Raw genomic sequence first — 18025 nt, 5'->3', positions numbered from 1 at the left:
TTACAATTTTTAAATACTTTTCTACAAATGTGTAAAATATTTTTTTTCACCTGGAAGTTATGGGTTAGGAGGTGTAGATACAATGTTATTTATTCAGATTGCAACATTTTAATAACTATTTCATAACAGGTATTCAGGTCTGATGAGTTTTCTGAATACTTAAAAAACATATAAAATCGTTTTACTTTTTGATATTTTCACAGGAAAAGGCACAAGTCTCGAGTAAGGAAATTGCAGAACCTAGCTAACAAGTGCATCACCACCATTGTGTAGGTAGACATAAATGAAGGCTGCCGCAGACTCTGATTTCATCATACGGAGACGGAGGTACCGACTTGTTTATTTTCTAAGAGTAGAATCAGATGTGTCAAAAACAGAACTTGATTCTGATCGTTCATGTCTGTGCATCCAGCTGTATATATGACTTCCTGATGCACTCTCTTAAGTTCAACAGTCATGAGGCCCTCGGCCCCTTCTCAGGAAACAGGGGTCAAAGGGGAAAGCAGGTGGTGTGGGACAGGTTGGATTGGCATGGTCCAAAAGTCAAGACTTCAGAGGCTTTAACGGTCAGACAGCTGTGTCCACTGTGTCAACAGTGCTGGTAGGATTAAACGGCACAGTATATGGAGGCAAAGTGTGCCACAGAATAGTGAACAACTCTCTCCCTAGTACCTTTATAACTGCCGTGGTAAGAAATAAGGAAATACACTTTTATCAAAACAACAACAATCATAACAATAAAAATACATTTCTGAATTTTCTAATATATCAGATGCATTGAAAGGAATACAATATAAATGTAGGTAAACCAGGAATTTGATTCAGTTTTTTGCTTTCTTTTTTGCTGTTAAGGAAAATATGTCTTACAAAATCAATGGTGAATTTGCAGATTACATTTGGAGCACAATACATCCATTTCAGTTTACTCAACTGACAAGGTAGTTTGTTATGGTTAATGCCAGAGTAGAATGATACATTGAATTGAAGTTGCTTCACGACGTTACATATATAATGTAGGATTTATGTGTTCTTTGTGATCCTATACAATGAAATATGGCACAAGAGAGCAGGTTCCTGCACAGAGACCCAGATTATATGCTAATACACAGCGTTTGGCGTTTTAAGCTTCATTACACCGGTTTAAACTAATGTCTCGTTCAGAGCAGAGACAGCTATTAGTATATATATAAATGTATAATGCGTACATCTGTCTCTGTGTGCTTTTTGTAACAGGAAATTATTTTATATGTACATGCTTTAATATATGTATTGTTCTATGATGAAAACATATCTTTATCAGATGCTGAGTATGGCCCCACCCAGTTAAGTGGCTTTTGGAGATAAGAGTACAGCTTAGTTAAGAGAAGCCATACTTTATTGTACTCCAATGAAGGACTTATCTTAATAAAGTTGTACTATTAGTTAATTCCTGTGTGTCCTCAAAGCGTTATTACGATAGCACTAAGACTCACTGGGTTGGAAACCAGAAGAACTCTATTAACTATCCCCCACCAAACACACATATACCATCCTATTTCACAATGGTTCCATATAATTTCTTTACAGGAATAGAAAGCCAGAAAATACTGTGCTACCATGCATACCACTTTAAAACCAGTGCATTTTCTGAGTTCCTCGATGATTCCTATCATCTTTCTGGTTGAAGTCACCAAAAAATGCTAAATTTCAATGCCCTTAAGCACCCATATTAACCAAGAGTTATCACGCTTGTTTACTTAAGATATAATTATCGCATACATTTGAATACATTTACTTGAAGACCATTTAGTTTACATAAAATATCAAATAAAATCTTGAACTTCACTTTTTCATGTAAACATTACTCTGAAATAGTACATGAGGTCTTCAGCTTTGAAATCCTACATATTCAGCTTCGAATTTTAGACATTGGGTTGGGCTGCAGTAGGTATGTTGTTGTTATCTATGCTGCATGTAATTTGATTTACTCTATACTCCCTCACAATATAAATTATAGTGAGCTGATGAAGGCATATCAAATTTATGCACATGAAAAGATTTACCTACTTTGGAAACTGAGTAATAAGAAAGGACAGGCCTTTTCGGAAAGGCCACACATCCCAGAAGCAAGTGAGTGATTTGTGTACAAGCTGTCAGAAATGACGGATAAGTTGCTGGGGACTGAGAAAACTGAGAGGTTTCAATCAATATTCAGTACAACCGAAGGCTGTGTGCCAGAATGAGTAAGCTGAATTGACAAGAAAGCAGTGTACAAAGGGGAACACAAGAGAGACATTAAACAAGTATTGAGGATGCAATTAGAAACTCTATATTAGTAAGAGGTACAAGTCCAAAAACTCTTTCCAGTGAACAAGGTATATTGATAATAGTACTACTGCTGCTATTACTACCACAACACTGTTACACATTAATTATAAGTATACCAACAGCAAAATGCTGAATTAAAACACATTTAATTCTGTGATACTGACTTTCTCACGGTTTATGCTCAACATTTTTTCAGCAGTAGTGACACCATGAAACCCGAACTGTATTATTTTCTTAAATTATTTTTGCAGTATTTCAGAATTCTTATTTTTCTAAAAAAGCAATCAAACAACCAGGCATAGCCAACTGCAGGAGTCACCTTGCATATGTCTTCTAGTATTAGGTCCATAAACCTTGAGATTGATGTACTATATCCAGTATAATGTGGTGAGAAATAAAACATGGAGCTCAGACTGTACAGGATTCTTCATACACCTTTAAAAAGTCTTCATATAATCAAAGACAACATTGATCAAGAGTATCATTTGCATTACAGTTATAATACTTTCTACTGAATAATATGAAAGTAGCATTGTGTTCATTAATATCTGAATCTAGAAAACACTATCAAATGTATACATTGTACTTAACAGTGATGCACTGCATGCCATGTTTACGATGATCGTGTGTCTTGAAATGTATGGTGGCCCAGAAAGCCAGAATCCTGGGATTTATAGACCTGTTCAATGCACTTGATTTGAAGTCCCATGGAAAGATGATGCCACTGAAATACACAGATTCTTTTTTATAGATGAAACAGCTCATGTGTACAGTGTGTGCCATTCGCATCCTACTGATGTCCTTCAGGGCTGTGCTGTGAGACGTAGCACTTCGGCTGAACGCCGCCCCCAGGGAGATCAGTTAAAAGAAATAAATGAGAGGGAAAAGGTCACATCGCTGGGCTGTCTTGTTCTGGGTTATCTAGAGCAGAAGAGAAACTCTTAATCCTTTGTGCAAGTCCAAGAATGAGATAGCTGTTTCTCAGAGCAGGTGCTTGCTTGGTGATATCAGCTCACAACAACAGGATTCATGCCACAGTCATACAGCCCAAAACAAAAATAAAACGTATTTGCCACAGATGAGCTCCTGTTCTTTTTCATTCTTCTTTATTTTCTTAACTTCACTTCATAACTGACATTCTGATGGAATGATGTCATCGTTCATGGAGGATTCTGATTGGCAGCCCCCATTTCCTAGAATCCTGTATGGTTTGATAAGTAATGAAGGCTGAGGAAAATTGGTTAATTAAGTATGTATGCAATACTAAATGAGACAATGATTCATTATGCCTTTCATGATTTAGGTTATGGGAAATTTACTATATATTACATCAGGATTTTTAGATTGCTTGATCCAAAATGGAAATTATATTGCATGAAATTGTAGTCCATGAGTGATAGGCATGAGTTACTAACACATACATACATTCATAATTTTGTATGTATGTAGACTACAGCATATGAGTGCATACATACTCTGTAACCTTACTGGATGTCATGGTAGCTTATGGTGATTATGCTGGAATGAATTATGTGCTATTTATTATTTTTAGGCACAATAACCAATAACTTTCCCAAAGTTATGCTTTGACTATGCCATTTTACTTCTGCGTTTGAAAAAGTGGTGAAAGGATTTACATTTTAAGGGAAAGCACATTGCAAATACCCCCATAAGCCCAAATGCACACAATGGAAAGACAATTTCTCCCAGGATTAAATGAAAACTTAATGAAAATGTAGTTTGGGTTTACATCTTATTGACGAATGACATTGCACTGCAATCGTAAAAGCATGACTTACATTTTTATTTCAGACGGATTTATCTTACCTCCTACTATTATTGCTTTAAAGTCAAGTAGGAGACAAAATGTAAAATCCCTTAGGGTAGGTATCGCTGGATCTCTTGGTATCCTCGCTGAAACATTATTTATTTCTGAAGTCAGTAATTATACACGGAGTATTTCTGCTTCACAGTAGAGTTTGCAGAGCTAAAGGGCTATGTATCATCATTCATTTCACCAGAGGCCTGAGCACAAATCTTCAATTTCCCAGTCTTCATTAAAATTACTAATTACATAAATAAAACAGGGTAAATTATCCCATATCAATACAATATAAAATAATTATTTATAGTCTGGGATTTTATTTAGTGTCGTTTTTCAGGGCGACGATTCATGCACTATTGAATATATTGTGTCGACAAATCATCCCATCTTGGTTACAACCAGCTAGTTTGTCGGTTTTTTGCATTCACCTCACCAACACTTTCGGATCGTAGACCGGCAAACCAATAGAACTAAAATCCAGAGACAGACACCCAATGAACCAGTGACGAAGCTGAACACTGAAGATGGTATGTGTTGCATGTGAGTATAATATCTCTATCAGTGTCTGTGACAGATATGCTGTCGCCGTTGTTTTCCAAATAATGAATACAAGCAGATCATTTAGACACTTGTGTTTATCTCTATGGACTATCTTGTGGTTGGCCTGTTGCAATAGCAAGTTGCTGATCCCTGTACTTAAGTCTCCAGTACTCTCTGAATATCCAGTCTGGACATGCCTACTGGGTTTAGTGTTATGGGGGTGGATTAGAATTCAGGTTTTGTGGAAGGTCTGTAGGATTTTGCTTAGACATGTTTGGCTACTACAGAAGAGTTTTTAAAATATACACATACATCGTGTTTCCAGTATGTGGTTCCATTAATAATAAAATAATAATAATAATAATAATAATAATAATAATAATAATAATAATAATGACCCAGATACAATTACATCACTCCTCTACAATCTCAGCATAACAGGAGACTAGTGTTTTTGAGTAGTGGGTTTGTCACTCATGTTGGCTGTGTGGATCCGGTGCTATAAGGTGTGTCTGACATGGTGGTTTGAATCCCAGGTACAACTTCATAGGCTATATCTACCTGTTTGTGTAGCTCCATGTAAGTGTAAACAATTAACAGTTCAATTTATGCACAGGCTGGCATGCGTGTGCCATTTTGTAAAATGAACAAACTTAATCCACAGTGGAACTTTTTAATCTAAGCAATCACACTAGCATATCATTCAAGTAACAGCTAAATTAATCTAGAAACAAGTAATAATGTAAATCTTTAATAAGATAATTCTGCTAATACTTTCCCCTCCACCTGCACCTCCAGAAATGTAAGACATGACAATCATTGTGCCAGTCATTCCAAGGCAAATACATGTCAATTTGTAAAATGTTTTATGTTGGCTCTGTTATAACACACACTATTTGGTAGGGTTTCTATTTGCAATCCATTCCAAAAAAATATTTAACCAATTCCCTGTGATTTGAATCCTCACCTCAGGGCAGACGAAATGGAAAAATATTCCATCTCTCAATAAAATCGCAGTCCAACATTAGCAGCCCATTCAAATTAACAACTGTGCACCATCAACATTCACAATCCTCTTGTGAGAGCATAAAACCATTTGTTCCAGATAGATTTCCATTTCCCAAAAAGAGTACGGGGAGCATATAGTGCAAGTTATATTATGAGGCTCTTTTAAGAATATATATCAGCTAGTCAGTATGCTAAAATCCCATTATTTCCATTGCAAATATTGATTCACAATTCTGAACAGGTCGTTCAACACCAGAAATGTATTATTCAGTAAAAAAAAATCTTAATTGTGAACTGACTATTCACACAGCCATCTGTTCACACTTTAGGACATTTATGTGATAGTTTTCTCTCTCCTCTTTCTTGCCTTTACTTCACTGACATTGTTCCCAGAACTGCGTAATGTTTTATGAGTCCTTGGAGCATTGAGCTCTTTAAGTACAGTAGCATATGTTAGCAGTGCCGTGCTAGATATTACAAGGTTAGGATTCTCGGGGGTAGTGGGGGGAATATTATTCAAACCCGTCTAAGGTCTAGCGTAAGGCTTCCTTGAACCGCTGCCAGAAACATGTCAAGGTAACAATAGGTTCTTTTAGGGCGATTGTATTCATAATAATCGGGAAATTTGCTGTTTCCTGCTGTTTATTTTGACAGCAGCTTCTCTGACATGTGTGTGGGTCATGATCTCTCGAAGACAATTGCCACGGTTCTATGCAGTCTGAAGTCTTTCCACAGTACATAACACAAGCTCTCACCTTCCTTGTTTTCGCTCTGGTACGAAAGCAGTAAAAGACCGAGTTAATCTAAGCGAAGGTCTCGACCACCCCACGGATGGCAGATTGCAAACTTGCACGCTATTATATACTATTATATGCAACAGAACTGGCTATAAAATAAATCCCGATTGGGTACAAGCTGGTCGTGTTCAATTGGGAGGGTAGGTCAAAGGTTTGGTCTCTTTTTCCCCATGGCATTTTATCAGAGATTAAAATATAACACAGAGATATATAATACAATTTCAACACATAACCCTGTGCAGCCTATGTAACAGGGATCTTTATGCATGATGAGGTTGTTACAATGAGGTCACTCCCCTGGGCTCTCAGGACTTGCAGGACTGCTGTGGCCTTTTTGTTGTCGCAGGTTTGCCATTTTGTTTAGCCATGCAGATCAGACACCCATGCCTTGGCCTCTGACAGCGCTGGTGAGGTGAGGATCTGATTGCACATGCTACAGCAGTGCCATGACTCATACGCCATAATTATTATTATCGCACTGGCTGAGGATGGTGCAGAGGGGGCAGCAGTTTTACAGGCCTTATCACGAATAATTAGCCTGATACTATGACATCAGCCCATTTTTGAAGAGTGCACGAGGGCCAGGCAGTTGGAGTGAATCAGACAGTGGAAAAGGAGTCCTGTGCCCTTAAATCACTCGAGAAGATATCCAAACAGCTAAGCCCAAGTCATCCCCAATGTTAATTGCATTATGTGTTTTGATTGACTAACTAAAGAACTAATGAAATGAGTTGGAGGTGATATGGATCAGCTTATAATCATGGGAAATTAGATCACTTTTTTCCTTTTTTCTGAGCAGCTAAAATGCTGTCACTTGTTTACTTATGCTTAACTGGATTGGTAACTGTATGCGTTTGTGGTTGTGTTAATTACATGGCTTTTGTAGAAATGTAATCTCTCTTATTGTAAAATATAAATACATTGCTTACTCCATATTAGCATGTATTGTTTGGTGATCTAATACCACTCAGCATATGAATTAGATTATGAAATGGTTATATTATTGTGATTATAAGACAGTTTTCTCTTTACCACAGTTTGGGATTGTGCTCAAAACAATGTATAGATTGAAAATTCAACAAAGGGGAGGTGATCTTGCATTCAACACGTTGTAAACATGTTTAGTCTGAGGTTTATAGGGGCAAACACAGGATTTATATTGAAAATAGGTGAACATTTATTCTTATATTCAGTGTAGTATAGTGGAGGTAAAACTTAAAACTACAGTAAAAAAAAGTAGGCATTTTCTTCATAAATAAGGTATTCAAACCCTCTCACACATTCCATACATTAAAGATACAGATGTTTAACATTTTCATGAAAGTAATGCAAACTTAATCCCAATCTCTCAGCAGGCTTGCACCTCCCTCTTCAAGTTAAGATTTATTTTTTTATGTATTTTTCTATAATGCATATTACATCTGAGGCCTGTACTTCTAGGTATTAATTATACAATTACATGATTATCTGTAACATAAGCATGACATAGCTGCCAGAATGAACTCTGCATTAATCTGAGTCAAATTGCTTAATAAGTGTATAGTATGAAATTTGTGTGTAATGCTGAACTGGTAAACAAGTCTGCTTAAGTGGTTTTTACAATGGCCACAAGCCAAAGACAGTACATGCCTAGTTTTTTAATCGATTCAGTCAGAACACAGTCTTAATTCATTGTCACAATGGGATATCTTATTTAAGTATTTTGAATACAGGACACTTTTTTGTCTAAGTGAAACCAGCCAGAATACACTATAATGCATTTCACAATCAACATCATATTGGCAACAGCTATTAAAACAAAAATGTTTCAGATCTATGGAAAAATATTCTGCTGAGAAGTCAGCCAAGGAAAATTTTTAAATAATCATATGGTTGCTTTCCACTTACCACTAAATATAACTTGTAGACCATCTGAAATCACCTCTTTCATTTCGGAGAGGCATTATAGCTATGTTGACAGCAGAGTACCAGATATCCACACACACACAAAATTAAATAAAAAATCTCAGCATCCAGATGGACTTACAACATATGGATGAAACCGACAGCTCTTAACAAAGCGGCACAACAAAGCAACTGCATCTTATTTGAAGATGCAAACAACACACTGAAGTAGAAGACAGTCTGAAAACGTATCAGAATGTGAGAATGAGATTACTTACACAAAAAAAGAAAAGTTTGCCCAATGTTATTTCATTAGTTTCTTGGAAGTGACTGACCAGTCAAATATTTCTCTGAAGTGGTTACTTAGCAAACAAGGCCATAGGTTACTGAGCTCTCCAGAGACTCTCTCAGCCTGGATAGGAAAGATGTTTCTCCTGATGCAATTCTGATTGATCCCGGGTGTCTTGCTAAGGATACAGTGGTTACTCCAGAGGATTGTCATATGCTGGGCTGCAGTCGTAATAGGCTGTGCCCTATAGAAAAGTTCTCTAATGACTGCAAGAACAATTCTGCCGGTGGCATGCCATCACAGCTAAACCCTCCCTGTACCCTTTGAGAAATGATTTTCTTTTTGATCTTATTTGATAGCAAGGTTGGAATCCAAGGTCTGGCATGCTTTATTTATTTACTTTCTTGAAGTTCACAATAGATTTACTTTCCACCCTCACTGCATCAATATCTAGTAATCTTCCCAAGTGCGGGCATTAAACAAAGTGTAGGGAAAGGATGCTGATTCAGATGTAAAATAAATTAATGCAGTATTTTTAGGATAGGTAGATGGTTTATAATATCAGGTGTAATATGACCATACAGATTTGTTCTGCATCTTAAATATTATATTTTAACATGTATATTCTAATCATCAGGTTCTGTAATCCTATTGGATGTGATACAAATTGTGAATGGACAATTCTGCGCATTAAATGCTTATACACTATTCCCAGCTACTGTAATGAATGGAAGCATGACAAAACAAACTAAACAAAATTGCTACTAATGTATATTCTGATTACATGGTACAGGTTTGGTTAGTAGAAAGATTATTATGGAACAACTATATGTATGTCAGTGGGACAATGACTGAAAATCAAGGTGCTCCAAACATGTCACACTCTGATAAAACTGACCATGAAGTCATGCATCAGGCATAATCAAATTGAGACAACTAAACAAATAACTTAATAAATCTGTAGTATATCCTGTAGTTGACCTGTAATAGGTCTTTATATTCATCACAGACAAACTCATTGGTGTTTACCAAGAAATGGTTTACTACAACAATCTGATAGTCAATTATGTTTCACTAAACCAACAGATATTTGCCGTATTTTATTTGTAAATTCATAAACAATGCTGATCTCAGTAAATTATATACCTGGGAACATATTATAATCTCTAACTGTTCATTTACGAGGTAAAATAATCCAACAAAGTACAAACTGCACAACGATTTACATGTTATTATTTAATTAAAGAAAGAAAATGATATATCCTTATTCTGGATGTTTACAGAGAATGAGGGGGGTGTGGGGATGTCAAGTACACTGTGTTGTATGGTCTTTGGTGCAACTTTGTGAGATGCCACTAGGGTAATGAAGCAGTTTGACACAACAGCTTGCTGATGTTCCAAAGCTGTTCTAATTACCGGGTATCATTTACAACTGCATTCCCCCTAAGACCCAGTCCATTTCTGTCTAACAGTGTGTAACCAGTCCAAGGTGTCTGCCAACTGTCACTCTGCTCTCTCTCTCCAGGCCATTTTGGTTTTTGGCACTCACGCTGTATTCATATTCTTGATGAAATGCAGTTTCTATACCACTTCATGAAACAAAATGCCTTAATGACAGCGTTTCGTTTCGGTGTATTCGCAAACATATGAATGATAAGCACAAATGTCAACCTTAGGATAAATATAACTGGACGGCATAGGATGTAAGGTTGGGTTTTTAGCTTTTAGCAGGGGGAAATAAATTAATATACATACATACATACATACATACATACATACATACATACATACATACATACATAAACACACAATACCCATGTATCAGAAGGACAATGAGCTGTATTTTGTAATTTAAATGCAACTTAAATGTAATTTATTTGATAAATAATGGTACGGTTTCGATACCACAATGGATCTGTTTCTAGGTATAACCTGATTGCTTTTTATTGGCTGCGTTATAGACCTACATTTCCCTTCAGGTTGTATGAAGCGTAATTGGAATGCACTTTCAACAAACCCTCTTATTATTGTCATTTTGCCCTATAAAAAGGTTTCCTTCTCTTGTTGGCCTTCAATTTGATGAGTTAGCATACAATTGTGCTTTAAAAAATATGCTGAAATAAGTATAATGAGTAGTAGACATTTCGATTTTTTTCCCCTTAAGATCCTTTTTACATAGGCATCATCACTGTCGTATTGTTTATGCCCTTTAATGCGCACAAATTTATTCTAAGCTCAGCAAATAAATGTGTACTTACTGTCTGACTGCTGTGACTGCTTAATAAGCTAGTTATCATTTTATGATCTTGATCTGGACTACAGCAAAACACCTGGCAGAAATGGCACTGGCTATAAATTAAAAATGATTTACATTCCGGACACTTAATGTTATTAAGCCACTAGTCGGTGTCCCCCAGTACAGGAGGAACTTAAATGTTTTGGAAACATTGAACATCTGTGCCGCAAATTGAAGCAATCAAATTAGCATGTTGAAGCATTATGATCCATTTAGAATTAGACGCTGCCGGGGTGTATGATCACAGTACACGACCACCATGCTATTTGAACATCTACCTGTCTGAGAGTAATCCCAAGGCAATAATAATGATTAACATTAATTAACATTGATTATTTAACTATCCTGTTGTATAAGTCAATTTGAGTGTTTCCTGTAGTACAAGAGATGTCATCTTTTTCAGCTTGAGTAACAGGAGGGCAAAGCAAAGCGGAGCAGTGACTGTGAAAACGGCAGACCCAATTCAGTCGTCAAACAGTTGTTAAAAATTACTCTAATCTTGTGTAACGTAGGCACTATATTTACTTGAATGAAATAATTCTGAATTTAGGATGAAAGCAAGAAGCCCCCATAGTACTCTCTGGCCAGGGTTGAGGAATCTTATCTTTGCTGAGGATTGGACTTCTCTCAGTGGAACACAGCTCTATGATTATGAATGGTCATCAATCCACTCTTCTAATTACAGCGTTTGGTTAGACATTGTTATTTATAGATTCCAAATAATGTTGCGGTTATGGTCAGAAGCAACTAAATCATCCAAAAGTGCCAAGGCAAAGGTCGTGTACATGTGAAGCTGCCGTTACGTGCTTTTCCGATATTAGAACCTATTTTTAAAGTCAGTTCCCTGACATGTTCCTATCTTCCACACTTCTCCTGACATAAGCCATCCATACAACTCCACAGAAAGTGAGCTGTGCCTTCCCTCAAAGTATGTAAGCTCAGTTGAAATTTGTCAGATATATACCAGTAAAGGGACAACACACTGTCGATTCTTACAGCAGAAAGGCCAATGTAGTCAGCCACTGTTCTCCGAACCCAATTATTAATCAGGGTGAAACTGACAGACATCTGTACTATACTGCAAACACCTGTGCACAATACGTCCTGTCATTTTAATTTCCCTCAGTGTGTGGCAATCCAAGGATTAACATCTGTGCAGAAAAAGACACTTAAAAATGCAGAATCATATATATGAGAACTGTAGTTATACTTACTACATCTGATTTACTCCCCCAAGTAACAATCTGTAGCCAAGTGGGACCAAAACACAATTCCTTTCCAACAGGTAATGAGACTACTGTTCCACTACCTCGGGTTAAGGTCACTATCTCATTGACTGGATTAATGACCACTGGGCACAGCTCTCTTCTCCCATCGAGGGCTGCCATGTGCATGGAGCTCTCCTGAAACTTTACGATCCAATTATACAACTCACAGTTTCATATACATACTACAGATGACGCTGCCGTGTACCCTGTGTACATTAACATACAGTCATGTCAATAAATCTAAAGCTTAACCAGCTATAATTATGAATGTCTTCTGTAAATCTGAAGCAAATACCATTGAAGGGAAAGCATTAATAAGACCAACTTGAGTGCAATTAATGTACTGTTTTACAAAAGTCTATGCAGAATTTTTAAACTAAATCATTCAATTGGGAGCCTTTGTTTTGGTTGAATATGTGAAATCATTTTAATGTATATATTTTAAATACCCCCCACCCCACGTTTGACATCTGTCTAGAACATGCAATACATGTAATGTGTGTGTAAGAAAAGCATTATTTAAACATCTAAATGCCATTTCTTGCTTCTGCAGTTAGTTCCGTAACTTTACAATTTAGTCCAGTACATCTGGGATCTCTAGGGGGCAGGTGTAATCAGTCAGAATTTGATGCAAACAGGAACATTTTTATATGCAGCTGGGGATGTGCACTAACGAAGACTAACATGCTAATTTCGTCTAGTGCTGAAGGACTAACCACATGGTGATCTACATAAAATCCACTCCCTTTGATAGCTGGAAATGAGCTTGTATTTGATGTTTTGCAACCACATCAACACACTGTCTGAATTAGATGACTCATTTTACATTCATTTTCAAATCATTTTACAATAATAGATAATCACTGCCAGGGACACACATTATTGTTGATGAAATCGGACTCGTTATTGTCACTGCGGATGAGGCGTTTCAACCAAGGGAACGTTTTTTTTTTTTTTATTTATGCGCATGTGTATGTATGTATCTATGTATGCATGGATGTATGTGTGGGCACTTTGCATATCATAGTGAATACTCCATGCTGCTGATGTGCTGAAAGCCAGGGACTGACAACAACATGGTAACTGGAAAACTGTGCCTGCAAATCTATCTGCTGTGATCTGAGAACCAAAAGTTTGATCTGATAAAAACATTTACACTGTTTTTCTGGTGGTACAAGAGCATGATGCTTCATAACAGGACACAGGAATGATGACAGATGCTAGTATTAAAAAAGTATCTATATCAATAATACAAAAAAAAAAAAAAAAAAAAATCCAAAGCCTGAATGTTGTTAACCATGGACACTTTTAGGAGTTTGCACAGTATTTATGATACAAGACAAGGGCTTTTGCCTTTTTTTATACTGACTACAGTACTCTAAACGTGATTTATACATATAGACAGGGAAAGCACACTTGACAGCCTGAATGATGTTCACCCATTGTTATCACATACACTACTTAAAATGAGGAGGTGCTTTCTACTGACAATCAAAACGCATTTGATCTTTAAGAGAGAAGCATTTAACATTAGGATAGTATAAACAACTAAAAACTAGATTAGAAACTAGATTCCATTATAGGTACACTAGACATTTGGTATTTTACAGGGAGAGGATAACTAGTCGTAGAACAGGTGTCTGATCAAAAGATGCAATTAAGAAAACCACCATCTTTCACCTTGCTGGGCAATGAAACAACAAGGTCATGCCTTCATGTACTACAAAGGTCAAATACTAGATGTCTGTGCTTGGTGGCTGTTCAATCCGAGGCAATTATTTTTGGCACAAATGATTCTATAGATTGCTTGACTGAAATATAAATAGCATGCAGGCTTGTTTCCAGAGTGACTCCTCTAAGAGGTTACAAATATCTTTACCATTAGAGGCTGTCACCATTCCAGAATGCTGGCAGTCATTTCGTACAGACTTTGGAAAAAAACGGTGTACAGTAATTGCAGGAAACGAGGCGAGCTTCAAAGCTTTTCTGTCCCCCTCCTCTCAGCATCAGTCTGCTGCATACTCATATCCATTTTTGGAATAAGGATCTCTCTTTCTTTAATTGCTGTTCAATTGAGAAGGAAGAGAGTTGGGGGCTAAGTGTTTGGGAAAAAAATCTTCTGGTTGTTACTGTGGGTAGGATTTACAGATGTGAAATCACCTTAATTTGTTCAAGCTGGGATCTGAACAGTCACTTGCCATGCTGGGAGTTTCTCAATTGGTAGGGCACAAAGCAGGAGGTCTGTTTGATGAGCACTTCTCTCTGGAGGTGGCGTACAAAGTAAGAGCTGATTGATCACAGGAGCCGGGCACGAAAGCTTCCTCCTGACAGTCTATGGTCTTTATGTTATCCAGGTACAGTTGACGTTATTTCACCAATTTACCTTTTACAGCTGTACAAAAGCCAACGTTGAACATAAGGCTGAGGAAAAAAAATCCTTTTTCATTCAAACCCACAAAAGGGATACAGAAAGAGACACTACTCTCACCCAATATTATGTCTTGGATCTTGTTCCCAGGTCCCCTGCCTCATCTCAACGATACAAGTCACTGAGTGTCTCGTATATTGTTAGGTCTCGCTCGCTGAAGGAACACAAAGAAACATGATCTCTGCAGTACAGGGTCATTTTCAAAATATAAATACATGCATTTTTATTTTACTTTCAAAAACAACACATCTTACGAAATGGCTATTGACTAATTTGTTCATTGTGTAACGACCAGCATATTGTGTTGGCTTAATGAATAGAGACACCTGACACTTGACGCCAAACAGAGACACCTGTTATTTGACGCCAAGTACCTTTCCAAGACAAGTCTGTGTTTTGTGCCGCTTGAATCTCAGACCTGTGGAGACCTTATCCAGAATTCTTCCCAAAGTCATCAAACTTTGTGTATAACATGTCAGCAGTCTCGCCTGATCACTGGGATAGCTCCTAGTTTGGACGTGTTCGACCATCGAACTGAATTGGAATTCAGTTCAGTAGCTACTAACTCTGTGTTGAAGACTGTTTGTCCTCGCTACATCAGCAGAACAATCTTGCCCAGAGAACTGCCTCCGAATCCCCGCCCTGCGCAAAGCCCCAAGAAAGAGCCTCCACTTCAGATTAGTATCTAAGTGACTGAGCCTCTAAATTTTAGCAATATCGGATTTACATTCAAAAGACCACAGGAACCTGGCCTCACCAATCCGTGGTTCCTCGCCTCACAGACACACTCCTCGAGTCCCTGCCTGCATCCTTATCAAGCTCCTGACTAGAGTGGCCAACCTAATAGAAATTGTAATAAGTATTTTAACTTTCAATATTTGTTGTTTATGAACTAGAGAAATATTGCAATTTAAATTAAGTGTCGCTGATATACATTAGCACATTACATCCAGGTACTACATAATGCAGGAGCTTACAGGTACTAGAGCTCCAGGGCCCGAGTCAGCAAAGCGGCCCATGCAGCCTGGGACACAGATCGTCGGCACCCCCCTCACCAAGACCACACTTCATCAGCTATGGCACAGTATGGTTTAATGCGGGCCTGATTACATCATATCGTTTTGCATAATCTAATTTTAATGTTCGTTATACATATACTGTGGGGGAAAAAAGTATTTGATCCCCTGCTGATTTTGTACGTTTGCCCACTGACAAAGAAATGATCAGTCTATAATTTTAATGGTAGGTGTATTTTAACAGTGAGAGACAGAATAACAACAAAAAAATCAAGAAAAACAAATTTCAAAAAAGTTATAAATTGATTTGCATGTTAATGAGGGAAATAAGTATTTGACCCCTTCAGCTTAGTACTTGGTGGTAAAACCCTTGTTGGCAATCACTGAGGTCAGACGTTTCTTGTAGTTGGCCACCAGGTTTGCACACATCTCAGGAGGGATTTTGTTTGGAGACTGGCTAGGCCACTCCAGGACCTTAATGTGCTTCTTCTTGAGCCACTCCTTTGTTGCCTTGGCTGTGTGTTTTGGGTCATTGTCATGCTGGAATACCCATCCACGACCCATTTTCAATGCCCTGGCTGAGGGAGGAGGTTCTCACCCAAGATTTGACGGTACATGGCCCCGTCCATCGTCCCTTTGATGCAGTGCAGTTGTCCTGTCCCCTTAGCAGAAAAACACACCTAAAGCATAATGTTTCCACCTCCATGTTTGACGGTGGGGGTGGTGTTCTTGGGGTCATTCCTCCTCCTCCAAACACGGCGAGTTGAGTTGATGACAAAGAGCTCGATTTTAGTCTCATCTGACCACAACACTTTCACCCAGTTCTCCTCTGAATCATTCAGATGTTCATTGGCAAACTTCAGACAGGCCTGTACATGTGCTTTCTTGAGCAGGGGGGCCTTGCGGGCGCTGCAGGATTTCAGTCCTTCACAGCGTAGTGTGTTACCAATTGTTTTCTTGGTGACTATGGTTCCAGCTGCCTTGAGATCATTAACAAGATCCTCCCGTGTAGTTCTGGGCTGATTCCTCACCGTTCTCATGATCATTGAAACTCCACGAGGTGAGATCTTGCATGGAGCCCCAGACCGAGGGAGACTGACAGTTATTTTGTGTTTCTTCCATTTGCGAATAATCGCACCAACTGTTGTCACCTTCTCACCAAGCTGCTTGGCGATGGTCTTGTAGCCCATTCCAGCCTTGTGTAGGTCTACAATCTTGTCCCTGACATCCTTGGACAGCCCTTTGGTCTTGGCCATGGTGGAGAGTTTGGAATCTGATTGATTGATTGCTTCTATGGACAGGTGTCTTTTATACAGGTAACGAGCTGAGATTAGGAGCACTCCCTTTAAGAGAGTGCTCCTAATCTCAGCTCGTTACCTGTATAAAAGACAACTGGGAGCCAGAAATCTTGCTGATTGATAGGGGATCAAATACTTATTTCCCTCATTAACATGTAAATCTATTTATAACTTTTTTGAACAATGCGTTTTTTTGTTTTGTTTTTGCTGTTATTCTGTCTCTCACTGTTAAAATACACCTACCATTAAAATTATAGACTGATCATTTATTTGTCAGTGGGCAAACGTACAAAATCAGCAGGGGATCAAATACTTTTTTCCCTCATTGTATGATGGTGGTCATTGTCTTTTCTTGTCAACCAACAATAGTTTATTTTGTTTTGTGTTTTTAAAACTTATAAACAAACAAAATAAAACTGTGCTTCCCAGGAGACACCTGTCACAAGAGCTACACCACAGAATCTGCTAGGCTGTGGTTCAGCTAATGATGGCAACTGGAAGTGAGCTTATCATACACCGTGAAAAATATTTTCAAAACTGCTTTGGGAAGCATTTACTGAAATATTCTCCTTCACTGGCGATAATTTCAAGGAGAGCAGTGGAAATAGAATAATTAAAAACTGAACTTTAAACTTCAAAGTATAAATGAAACAGCTCTTTCAAATGATCAATTGAACTTTTTTTTTTTGGACCCCATGCATACCTCTGGGTTGAAATTTGCCACCATAATCCCCAGGCATGTCGAAACAAGACAGGTTTAGAAAGCTGCTCCTGAACCGTATGGAATATATAAACTGAACTCTAAACCGGTGCTAAATTGATATTAATATATTGCCAGAAGACATTATAAAGTTATATATATATAAAACTGAATATATAAACATTTCACTTTCAAATTGTAGCCCATAACACACTCTTAAAAGCACCACTGTTTCTTTTGATAAGGAATCATTTCAAGTGGAATTGAAATCTGTACCGTGTGCATTGGTGGTGAGGAGAGGATTAGCTTTGCACTTCTGAAAAATTAGTCTTCTCTTTCAATTATGTTCTTCTTTGAGCCTCGACAACA

The sequence above is a fragment of the Amia ocellicauda genome, chromosome 18 (assembly GCF_036373705.1).
Source record: "Amia ocellicauda isolate fAmiCal2 chromosome 18, fAmiCal2.hap1, whole genome shotgun sequence".
NCBI lineage: Eukaryota > Metazoa > Chordata > Actinopteri > Amiiformes > Amiidae > Amia > Amia ocellicauda.
Note: the sequence above shows the minus strand (reverse complement) of the source record.